The following is a 13,094-nucleotide window of genomic DNA, read 5'->3' on the forward strand; positions in this document are numbered from 1 at the left end:
ACATTTTAACTGGATCAGTGTATGTGAAGGCAAAATAATAGTAATTTAAAAGGCAATAGGAGGGATTGTGAAACTCCACAAAGGCACCCCACAGAAATCTGTGTAAAGTAGAATTGGATGTCTGCTACCAGTGTAGGAACAAATACAGATCCTGAGAGGGAGGGAGCTTGCAGATTTCATCCAAACAGGGCACAACTAAAGAAGGGAATAAATGAGCAAGCAAATGAAACCATTGAGCATGATTTAAATAGGATTTTTAATGGAAGGAGGAAAAAATAAAAAAAAAATTGTGGGTTGTTTCTGCACACCCCCTGCCCCTTGATTTAAAAATAGGAGCAGACCAGCAATCTGCTGTCAAGCTGGTCTATGACAAATCCAACCTGCTATTCTTTGGCAAAGTATCAAAGAATTGCTTTGGTGAGAAAAGGAGCACAGACCTTAAAAGCAAGCTGTTGTGTATGAACTAAGCAACAGTGAATTCTCAGTAAGGGACTTCCATGTGAGGTATCTGAAATGTTCAAGACCTCAAAACCCCTACTTGAGTGCTGATGTTTGAATGTTGTACACTTGGATGGTGCTCTGACTGGAAGCATTGCTATGAGCAAGTCCTGTAAATGCTGTGTATTTTAGAAATGTTTCATGTTTCTACATGGTAACTTTTCTGTTAAGGTTTGTTTTCCCAGCACATTCAGAGCCTGTGTACATAGTACAATAGCCAGAGCTTCCATCTTCCCAGAGAAACCTTACCACTGCTGTGCTCAAAGTCTTGTTTATGTGCAAGGAGCAAACACCTTGTACACAAAGGTGAGAAGTTATTATTACTATATCAGTAATACTTATTTCCTCCTGATGGTGACACTCACTGCATAGTGGGGACTGTGGCCTCCTCCCTGGGTACAACCAGAGCTAGAGCAAATCTTGTCTGCAGGGCTAGCCCTGCCAGGGGCAGGAGAGCCCTTTAGGGGGGGCTGGGGCTGGGTTCTCTGGGGCTACCAGGAGCAGGGAGCTGAGTTCATATCTGGTCTCTCATCCCTCTGCTCTGTCTTTTCCTTGTGCTCCTGCAGCATCCCTTTGTGTGTCTTGGATGCTGCAATTTCAGAGCCTGTACCCATTGCCCCCTCAAGCTCCAAACAGACCCTTCTGCTTCCTTGAGATCTGTGTGTAACACTCACCTCCTCTGGGTTGTTGAATTCAACGTTGCTCCTGCCTTGGGCTGCCCACGGGTCTGCTCAGCAAGGCCCTGGGACAGGTGACACCCAGGATTTATGTCGTATGTGTACCTGCCATGAGGTTATGTATAGCCTTAGTTATACACAGGCTTGCTCTCTGTTGCTCTCTCAACTGCTATAGGCACAGACACTTGAGCTGTGCCTGCACATTTGTCTCTGTAAGTACAGCCTGTGCCTACCTGCCTGTAAAGCACTGCTCTTTCTTCCCCACCTCATTGTGTTTTCCTTAACTGAATTAGTGAACCTCCTGGCATGGCTCACACACAAATAACTGGTGTTCATAGAATGACAGAATGGTTTGGGTTGGAAGGAACCATAAAGATCATCCAGTTCCAAGCCCCCTGCATGGGCAGGGACACCTCCCACCAGTCCAGGCTGGTCCAAGCCCCATCCAACCTGGCCTTGAACACTTCCAGGGATGGGGCAGTCACAGCTTCTCAGAGCAATCTGTGCCACTGTCTCACCACCCTCGTAGTGAATAATTTGTCCCTAATATCTGACCTAAATCTACCCTCAGGGTTGAGGACGCTGAGGTGCATGTTCCAGTCTGGAGCAGCCCTGTGGGTAATGGTGTGCAGGGTGTGTATGCAAAGGAAATTCTCCTGCACATGTTCTAATAACCCACTGTTGGCCATGACACGAACCCCATAGCTTTCATTTATTTATTTTTAATGCCCTCTGAGAATGCTAGCTGTAAATTTGTTTTTGGGAGGATTGTAAAATTCCAACCCCCAGTAAGTAGGCCATGACCATGCAAGCTGTGTTGTTGCCCTGCCTGAGGAGGTGTTTCCAGATGAAGGGGTGGCCAGGACCTGTCTGTGCCAGCTGCTTGATACAGGAGAAGATGAGCCACACCACGTGTGCTTTGCCTCTCTGGAGGTGATGGATGAAGGGTATCTGCTATATCTAGCCCCTTCAGCCCATGAAAGATGGAAAATGAAAAGCAATCCCAACCTCTCAATCCCAACTCTATTTAGGATTATGGTTCTGATGAAAAAAAAAAAATAATGCACTCAGCCTGAGGATATAAATATAAATTGAGTGATAAGCATATCCTTTTTGGCAAAACAGTATCTTTTATAGGTTAATCTATCTGCAGAGTTAACTCTGACTGTCAATTAGCATTTTTCAGCCTGTCAGTCCTGGCTCCTCTGTCACTGTCAGTGTGAGTAAGGCACCCTGGGAAGGTGAGGGAGCATATCTCAGCAACACTTATATGTACAACAGCATTATAAAGTGTGAAACCAGTTTGAAAGATTTCAGAGCACTTTTTCTCTAGTCCTAGCTGAAGCTTGTAATTTCTATAGATAAATAATTATATTCTTGCCATAGAAGTTTTCAGTTCATCAGCTCCTGTTTTAGGGTTTGCTCTGTGGCAGACTTTGGGATGTGGAAAATTCAGGAGTATATGTTACCTGAAAGCCAAGGAACACTGTGTAACACACACTTATGATGTGTGTTGTATCATTAACCTGTGCTTCACCCTTCATCCAGTTACTGCAATAGTAGTCTGGAGCTACAAATGCTTTGTAGGATAAGAAAACCAACTTGATGCCTGATGAGATACCTTAGTATAAATGTATAAAAACTTCTTGATACAAAATTAAAGACACCTTAAATGTGGGAGAGGATACCTGGAAGGAGTAGAAACAGGTTTTCAATTCTTCTTCTCTTCTTTAAATCACTGGTACAGGCTGCTTATTATGGATGCTGAGCTTTAGTGGTGCTTTGTCCCAATTAACCTGCCACCTTCTCTAAATAAAGCTTGTACAGATGTTGCCCTGCATGACCACCAAATGTCACTGCAGCTCAACACATGCAACACAGTTGGCTGTTTTATGTTTCCTTTATTATATCATTAAATGGGTTCTTTATGCATCAATTATTAGAGCAAGTTAATCAATTTAATGCTATAATAAACTTGGTGTTGAGCACAGTTTAGGACATGTTGAAGTATGAAAATCTGCATATGGCTGGACATTTCTGAATTGCAGGAATGTGGACCAGACAGAGAGCAAAAACTGAAAGCTATTTGTGACATTTAATGACCATATTATCATCCCTAGTGGTAAATGACAAGATAATTAAGATGGAAAAAAAACTCCAATAGAAGTGGTTTAAGCAATTACAATAATGTCATGGAAGTAAAAGAACACATCCAGCTTGAGGGGAAGAATCTCAGATTGTCCAAGTCAATCAATTATTCAGATTATTGATGTCTCATGTAAGGAGCTGCATAATGTAGTGTATGAACTGGCACATATGACCATTTTAAGAGATGCAGAGAGTTATAAACTCCACTGCGTGATGCAGAAATGAACATACAGGTCATTCAGGGACCACAGTTACAGAAGGAAAAAAAAAAAAAAAAGGAGTAAGGTTTTATGTGGACCCAGGTTACTGGATAATCTAAGACCAAATTTAGGAGGTTTATATATAGGGATTAGAGTTATCCTTGGTGGAATAGAGTATAAAGCTACCAGTTTGCAGTACAAAAGGTTGGATGATCTTGTAGTTTGCTTGATAAGAAACCAGGGATATGGAGATCCAGTCCTGCTCCTGTGTTGTGTTTAAATAAAGACACAGAGTGCCACGGTCTCTGTTGGATCTGCATGTGCCTCTCTATATCTTGATTTTTCAATTTATTCTGGGCATAATATGTCCCTGTGAGGGAGATGTACAGGATAGAACACACTCAGGTACCAGGGTCAAGATGTTCAAACAGAGGTGAAAGTGGTGCAGATCATAGAGTGGTGACAAAGAGGGAGCCATGTCAGTATTGTTACAAAACACTGAGCAAATACTACAGAGTTATTGTTATTTCCTTTGAGAGGAGAAAATCACCTATTATATTTGCTAAAATAGTTTTCCCAGCATCTTAACATGGATCTGTTTGGTCTTGGTTATGTGAAATACTCTCCATGTTTAGTGCAGGCAGAGCCTTTATCTGATGTCTCTGAGGACACTTCAGATCAAGTAGGAAGAATGTTGTCTGGATTCATTGCAATAAACAGGTGTTTCATTGAGAAACTTGAGAAAACCTCTTTCCTTGGTCTTTCTATGGCAAATTCTGCAGTACAAGAAATTGAAACTCTGTATCTGCATAGTATGAAGGTCTCTGACACCAGTAATCTGTGGTTTAAAGATGAAGTAAAGCTTTCAAGTCCCATTCATCCTTAAACTTCTTCAAGTGACATCCCTGCCATCTCTTCAGGAATCATCTCTTGATGAACACAGTTTTTTCTACTGCTGTTGACAGCTCTCTTTTCTGCCAAAACTATCTTTTTTTCAGGAAACTATTGCATTTCTTTAGCTCTTTGTCCTGATGAAAACTAATGAGACACACTAATGCTCCCTGAGTTGCATTTGATGGGCAATAAAAACTTGTGCTCTCCTGCTGCATTGATTTGCAGCCCCCCCAGCATTCTATACCACAAGCCAAATTCCCTGGGAATTATGGCCACCTCAGACTCTGCTGTTACATTAATCTTGTCCAGCAGCCTGCTTAACTTTCCTGGATCAACTCTGTTGGTTTGCCAGAGCCATGGAAGCTCAGAGCAAGCCATCTCTCTTCTCATGACAATGGTTGATCCAGGAATACTTGGAATACTTGTGGGGACATGTTTGTTTTCAGCTGTGCTGGGATCCCCTGCAGGGACATTGGAGAGATGTGCTCAGAGGGAGGGCAGTGGCAGGATTTGTTCTGTCTGTAATGGTTTTGACATTCCAGTTTGCATGTTATTCTAGAACTGGCCTCTCATTTTCATGGCTTGGGCTTGCACTCACAGCACCACAGGTGGGTGAGCTCTTTGTAAACTGGGATGTCTAAGTACAGCTTGGTAAAAGGTGTAGTAAAAAAGGATATAAAATAGCAAGCCAGTTTTTGTTTTTGTTTTCTTTTTTTTAAATAACAAAAGTGACAGAGGCCTCTGGGGGTAAAATCACCCACTCTTGTTTTAATTTATCAGATTTTGGTAGCTCATTCATGCTGTATCTGCTATGCATAATACAAGGTTTTGTTTTCTTCTCTCGCTAGTGAGGGCTTGGTGGAAAGGGAGATAAGACTTACTCCTACTTACATCCCTATGAATTTCCTTTGGATTCCCTCATTTCAAAGCCTCATCTTGTGTTTTGCATGGATGTGAACTGGCACCACAGCCAGCAAAAGAAGGAAGTCACAGGAAAAACCAACTTCTGCATGTGCTGTTCCCCACCATGAGAGAGTTCCTGCTGCACGGGTTTATAAAGTGGAATTACTGAACCTCTCCCAGCAGGTGTTTTTACCAGATGAGTCTTGAGAAGACAGCATGGTATTTGTTACTGGATGAGTAAAAAGGCCAGCAGTGCCATGGGCACAGCTACACTTACTGATGAAGTGACACAAATCTTGTTACTTGCAGTCGATAGCACAGATCTGATGGCTTTGAGTTGGATTCTCTGCTTTCTACCATCTGCCATGGGTATTTCAGGTTGCAAAATCCTGAAAGCAGAAACTGCTTCACCCAGAATGTCTGCAGTGCTTTAGTGGGGGTGTGTGACAATTTACAGAAATCTAAATGAGCTTTCAGTTGGAATATATAGGGAATAACAGTATTCCTAGACAGCAGAATTCTTTCCAAAGCCATGTGATAATTGCTGCTTAAGGGTGGATTTGTGAATTTAGGTTACTAAACACTAATTAAGTATGTGGAAAAACTGATTCTGTTACTAGTTTACCTAGTATATTCTTTTCTATTTAGTTCCCTTGTTATCCAGTCTGCAAATTCAGATGAGAAAGCAGTGGAAGTAATGGAAAGAAGAGCTCATTTTGAACATGAATACCCTTGGTTTATTATCAAGATGATTATTCTTATCCTTTGTAAGTGAGGTCCTCAATTTCTTGAATATAACTTTCATCTAGGGGTATATAGATCTGAATTTCATTCCAGAATCCAGGAGCAGCCCAGTTGATTGTACACTGAGGTTTTGGTTTACTGAACAAGTCTTCAAAAGCACAATAACATGTAGGACACTTCAGCAAGCAATATAGATTCTCAAAGCTTAATGTAAGAGAAACCAATCTGGCCTTCTTTTTACTCCCATTCCTTATCTCACATCCATTTACTGAACAAGTGGACTTTAAGTAACTTGAGGTTATTTAAAATATGAGATTGGTTTCCTTCCAAAAGCATATTCTCTAGACAGTCTTAATTTGCAGGGAACATTTTGTTCCACTTTTCTCTAGGCAAGGAGAAAAAATACCATATAGGATTTGCTGAAGAGGTGATATTTTTCAAGAAGTTTATGCTTCTTTCTTGGATCAAGTAATCAGGGAAGCTGAAGGAGGATTTAGCTGTGAGTGATTCATTGAACCTTGCACTGCAAATTAGTTGAAAAGTGGAAAACAAAGGGTGGTGATTATCAGGTTTTAGTTATCCAAGTAAAAACTCTGTTTGGATCTGTTCTGCTCAAAGTACTCATAAATGATCAGAAAAAGAGACAAAAAATCCAAGAAAACACATGGGTTGATGATAGAAAATTGCTGTGTTCTGACAAACCCAGAGCTGACTTCCAAGATGTACAGAAGGATCCTGCAATCCCATATAACTGGGCAATAAAATTGCAGATGAAATTCAGTAGCAATAATGCAAATTAATGTATAAAAAGGAAAAAAGTGTTCTATTTTTGTGTCTGGTAGGCTCTGACTGCACTATTACTATTCAGGGGAGAGATCATGAAGCTTCTGGACTGTTCTCTGGATACTGCCTGGTGTTCAGTATCAAGAAGGGCAATCAAAGCATTGGGGGTTATAGAAGAGACATAAAGAACAAGAAGGAAAATATTGTGCAGTTGTAGAAATTTCTTCAGTTGTAGAAGTTTCTGAATTTCTGTACTGAGAGAATAGTTTTGCATTGGAACAGACTGCCCAGGGAGGTGATGGAATCACCATCCCTGGAAGTATTAAAAAAAAAAAGTGTGTATGGGGCACTTCAGGACATGTTCAAGTAGGCATGGTGATACAGATATCGATAAATATATTTTAGTTATTTTACAGGGTGGGGGGAGTTGGTGGTTGGACACAGTGATCTTAGAGGTCTTTTCCATCTGTGACAGCTCTATGAGATCAGGTTTTTAGAAAGGCATCCAGAAATCTTGAATACCATGTGTATTGTTATCCTCCCTCAAAAAATATGTGGTAGAAGTAGAAACATAGGTAGCCAGAAATCTTGAATATTTACTTTATAAAGACGATGCACTGAGCAAGTAAATATGTATGTTCTCAACCTCTATGTCTGGAGACCTTAGACAATAAAGATTTGCTAGAAATGTTTCCCAGAAAGTCTCTGCATCAGAATTGGCTAACTCTGTGAATACAAAATAGCCAGTTGCTGAAATAACTGGAAATTTGGAGAAAATTGATCTAATGAGATTTATTGTTGTTCCAGGTAGAGTTTGTGCATTTTTAGCCAAAATGTACTTATCAGTTTGTGCATTTTAATCCAGATTTTCATACCAAACAGGCAGGAAGGATTTGCTGTGAGAGAAGGGATATGTGATGGATAAGTGGAGAGCACTGGCAGAGCTGGCTTTCCATCCAGACTTAACAGTTTCTTAGGGATGAAAGAAAATACTTGGTTTGAGAGATATTTTGCCCTACAGATTGTGGCATTTTTTGTATTACTTTGTAATGGGGTAGAGCTGTTTCCTGTGCTGTTCATTTCCACAAACATTGTCTCTGAACTCCTGCTATGTCAGGCACATGCCAAGTGACACAGGGATGCTGCCCTTGGGACTGTCACTGTCAGAGTGTCTAATCCCTTGTCTAACATCAAAGTAAATGTCAAACCACTTCACTGACATGCAAGGGTGTTCCCAGTGCTTTACATTCTCATGTAATTTCCAGTCCTTTCAGAACTGTACTGAGCAAAAGTCCACCTTTTATATCAAAATAAAAAAGAAATACAAAGCAAGCAGAAGTAGTTATTCTGCTGTACAATGCCAGATAAGCTACCTAAAACTAAAGTTAATGTATAGTTCACATAAGCCAATGAAAATCTAGGTTCTAAAGCATTGTTTAATAGCAGGATTTGTATGGTCTCCTTTTATTGATTTGCATGGCATGGTTCATAAGGAATCCCCAGTACTAGCATAGAATCACATGATAAATCTCATATGGATGAGGCAAACAGGATGTTAATACAACATTAAATAATTGGAAATGTTTTCTGTTCCATAAAAGCAAATGGAGAAATGGTAAAGCATGCTCTAAACTGCCTCTTTCCACAGTGTTAATACATTATCGAAGGGGTAATTTTTCAAGTACTTTACTGAACAGCACCTGTCTGTTACAGAGCAATAAATGAATTAGGGGAAATGAGATACAGAAGCAAAGACTTTTCAAATGAGCAATGAAAGGTCAGTTTATGCTGGAGGTAAAAGTAAAATAGATATGGTCTGTGGCATTTGGGCACGATAGATACACCTAGAAATGAGAGGTCTTATTAATTTGCTAGGACTCTTGAACTGAAACCCTGCTGACACAGAAGACAGATTCAGCATCTTCTAAGTTAGACCAGGCTGCTTGACAGCCTGATGGAAATGTCCCAAATCAGGTGGCCTTAGAGCCAGACAGCTCAGGCACAATGTTTGTAACCTCAGCACATCCTCCTGACCAAACAGTTAGTTCTGTTCTGTTCTGCAGTTTAGGATCAGAGGATCTTAAATGTATTTAAGGACCTATTTACCCCTTAAAGTAACAAGGTACCTGAAGTTTGCTGGGCACCAGAGGTGTTTCAATCATTCCAGTTCAGCTGCTGATTCTCTCATATGCAGGAATTTGATTGTCAATTTTCTACTGGTATGTAGAAAATGAAAAATATGGATTAAGACATTTTTAAAAACACATGTTTAAAAACACTAAAAGTCTCATGTAACAATGGAGAACTGTTACAGTTTCTTCATGCCTTTGCCATGAAAGAATGTTACAGCTTCTTGCAGAAATTCAAGTCATTATTACAAAACTCTCAATTTTTTTCCTCTTCAGGAAAAGGCTTGGCTGTAAAAGCAGTGAAAATCACCAAATTTCCTGTCTGATGACAGTTTGGTGGCTGAGGTGAGGCTGTCTGAAGATAACACCCCAGCTCAAGATCTATACAAATCATTGAAAATCACCTTTGATTTCAGACCCTGAATAGAAGATCTTGATTACTTAGAATTTTAGGGTGGTTCTTGTGAAATGTTTGTGCTTCAAAAAACCCCTCCATTCTCAAAAGGCAGCTAAGGAAGCTCCTTGAGCCTGTTTGCTCTGTGCTAGACTGGGGAACCTTCAGGTAAATTAAACATTGCATCTGTGTCACTTGGGGGCGTGGGCAAAGGATTAATCTGAAATTGCCTAAAAAAGTAGAAAACACTAGAGGCAATGGAACCTCAGAAAGATGACATGGATACAATAAATTGTTCACAACTCTGGTTTTCTTTGGAGAATCATCCTCCGAGATCTGTATCTCAGCCTGTATCCAACACAAGTAACAAAACCAAACTCCAGTAAATAAGATTTTAATTTTTAAAAGGCTTTAGATACCCTCGGGAATCTCTGTAATCATAAAGTCTGTGTGTGTTAAACCAAATTCTGTCCTCAGCAGTATCTCTCTGCCCCTCACTGCATCCAAGTCTTGCACATTTTTTCATAAGCACCTTTAGGGAAACTGCTAGTGCAGAAACTGCAAACCCTTGTGAATTAGGAATATCTTCTTTATTCTCTTGCTCATTTAAAATATCCTCCCAAGCAGTTAATAATTTTTATTTGTTTTTGTTTTGATTATTAAAGTTTATAACATTTGAATACTTTAGAGAATGGGAAAAGCTGTTTTCTCAGTGCAGTGAAGAATGGCAATATAATAGCACAAATCAGATGTGGAAAGTTTATCTTTTGTTTTGTGAATCTGTTCATTTGCAGTGGTTGAATTAGTTCATTTTGCATGCTCACAGAATGTCTTATTCAGTCTTGGAAACCACACACACACTACACTGCTTTTTTCTTTATAAAAAATTGCCCCTTGCAGTACACATCATTATCTTAAGTGGAAGATGATAATGTCAAGGGAAAAGATCCAGGGACAGACTCTGATTTGACTTTGCTTTGGTTTATGGATGTGTTTACATCTGTCTGTGGAATCAATCTAGACTTTTACTGTAATTCATAAAGTCAGCCTGCAGGAAATCTATGGGCTAATTTCATACAGTTTTGTGAACAGTTTACCTTTATATACGTAGCTACTGCAGGTCACTAAGCCCGATCTTCCATGGCTCTTTTGTTTGGCATCAAATTGGACTCTTGTGACTATATTCCTGCCCAGGATCCTGGATGAAATCTTCCTCTTCACATTTCCCTTCAGACAGTCATTACCAAGGGGCACAATACTTCTAGTTCTGGATGTTTGAAGGGTCCCTGAGAATTGGGAAGTCTGAGATATTCTTATAATATAATATTCTTATAAATTAAAAAATGAAATTACCTCATTAAATAATATGACCTACTTGCTATGATCATAGGCTTTTTCTCTCCATATATATCTCCTATGAAAATATTGTTTTATAAATAAATTCTATATTTTATGTAGAATAAAACTTTTTACATATGTGTTTCCCAGTTCTTTGACCTTGTATGTGCCCAATGTGAACACTTGCAGTTGAGGGTGCAGCAAAGAAAGGATTCTATAGTTTTCCTCATGTCCTTTACCTTTCCCTTTTGCTTTATTTGTCCTTTGAAGCTGGGAATGTGTCATCCCTTCTTATCTAGTGACACAAGATTCACTGACAGCCTACCTAAAGGAAAGGGTCAGAGATTTCTGAAAACTTCTTAATTTATCCTAACAGAACTTACAGAGTTGGTGAAAGCCTGATATGCCATGTGATATTTATTTATAGAATATCCTCAAATCATATTAACTCACAGAGTAAAAGAGAAGGCTCTCATACAAGCAAGAAAAAAAATTATAAAATCTCTCTGTTCTTCTGAGTGCTTGCTGTAAGTTTTATAGGTATTCATGTTTTGCAACATCATCTATAATTTAGATACTGGTGGCTGCCAGCTGTTGGGGACTGTGAGTGAATAAGATATAGGACTAAGTGACCCAGAAGAATATGAAGTCCAAGTTTCTCAGGAAGACACAAGTGTATATCACAGCATTTTAACTGTGTTTTTCTTTCCCTTCCTGGGTGCTTAATGGAAATAAAAGAAAATACAAGTATAGTGCTCAGCTGTGAGCATGAAAATTTCTTCTTGATCACTGACCAGAGGAATGTGCAAAGGTCCCAGGTGAAGGGAGGCTTGGCCAAGCACCGAAGTGGAAGATTTTGATGTATGTGAGAGGCACACTCGTGAGACATGGGGCACCTCAGGCTGTGGAAACACTTCAGAATGGACAGAGCTGCCCAGCTCTGCTGCTCTCACCATGCTCCTACCCTTCCTCTGCCCACCACATCTACAAGTGATGCTTCCACAGACCCATGCATGGTGCTCTGGGAGGTGTTAGTGGTTAAGGTGGTGTAGGACTGTTGGTTGGACTCCTGAAGGTCTTTTCCAACCATGATTCTGTGGACCCCAGGAGACCAGCACAGCTGAGTGGTAGGGACCAGTGTCAGATGCAGTGTTGGCAGATGTGCGTGTAGGTAATCCTGGAGCCTGGGATGCTTCTATCATGGCAAATCTCCTCCTGTGTAGTGAAGTCATCAGAGCATGCTTCGAGCCAAGCAGGATCAGGTGGAGGATCTGGTCAGTGCCCTACACCTGTGACAGCCTGAGAGCAAACCCTTGGTGTCCCTGTCCAGCCTGACTGGCATCATGCATGCATCTGAGGTGTGTGTGAGGATATGGGGGGATGGATGAGGTGGAAGGAATTCACCTGGTCATGGGGGAGGTCCCACTTACACCTCTGTGAGGCTCATGCTTGGTGTGCTACCCAAGGTTCTGTGTTGTGCTCTCCTGCCTTTCTGAGCCACGTGCTGAGACCACAGGGATTCATTAGTGGTGTTTGTACAGAACATTGGGCTCTTGCCTGAAAACCATACAGTGTTTGTGCATACATTAAGGAAATAAAACTTCCCACCCCACCTGTATTGAAATTCAATTATGCTAAAACTGTGGGAGCAACCATTGCCTGGGCACAGCATGGTTCAGATCTCCAGAAGACAAATTAAAATGTTACTTTGTCAGCAGGCACCCAGCAAACCCAGGCTGGAAGGGGAATGGTAGAGGCAGGGGGTGTGCAAGCTAGAGCTCCTTTAAGTGAAAAACTCACAATCCCACCACAGAAATTCCCTGTGCATCTCCCTGACCCACCTGGCAAGAAACAGAGGGTGCTCTATGCAGACCTGTTACTTCCTTCAATGTCAGCAACAAGAAGTGAACACATTTCTTTCCTCATTTCTTTCAGCAGAGCAAGAACTCTCCAGCTGAGCACTCTGACTCTACCCCTGAGCCTCTCCTTGCCCTCAGCAACTCAAATGCTGGTGTCTCCTGACCCTCCTGCTGATGGGCTCTGAGCTCAAGGTGTGCAATCCCATCAGAGCCCAGCTCACCCAAGAGCTGTCCTACTGCCAGGGAAGGGCTGAGGTCTTTATATTATTTATTACCTTTAATATTTCTTACAATAAGTGGCAAAAAAACAAGCAGCATCACTCATAACCAGGTGCTTCTCTGATAAGATCCCAATGTAATCCTTGGGGGGGGTCTAGGGTAGCACTCTCTGTGTCACCATGGCCACATTGTCTCCTAAAACATCCCTGGACACCCTGTTTGCCTGGATGCAGCCACCCATGCTGGGTCTGTACAGCTCCTTTGCTCACCTGTAACCAAAGGGATGTGTGGTGATGGGGACACATGAT

Source organism: Heliangelus exortis, chromosome 6 (assembly GCF_036169615.1).
Source record: "Heliangelus exortis chromosome 6, bHelExo1.hap1, whole genome shotgun sequence".
NCBI lineage: Eukaryota > Metazoa > Chordata > Aves > Apodiformes > Trochilidae > Heliangelus > Heliangelus exortis.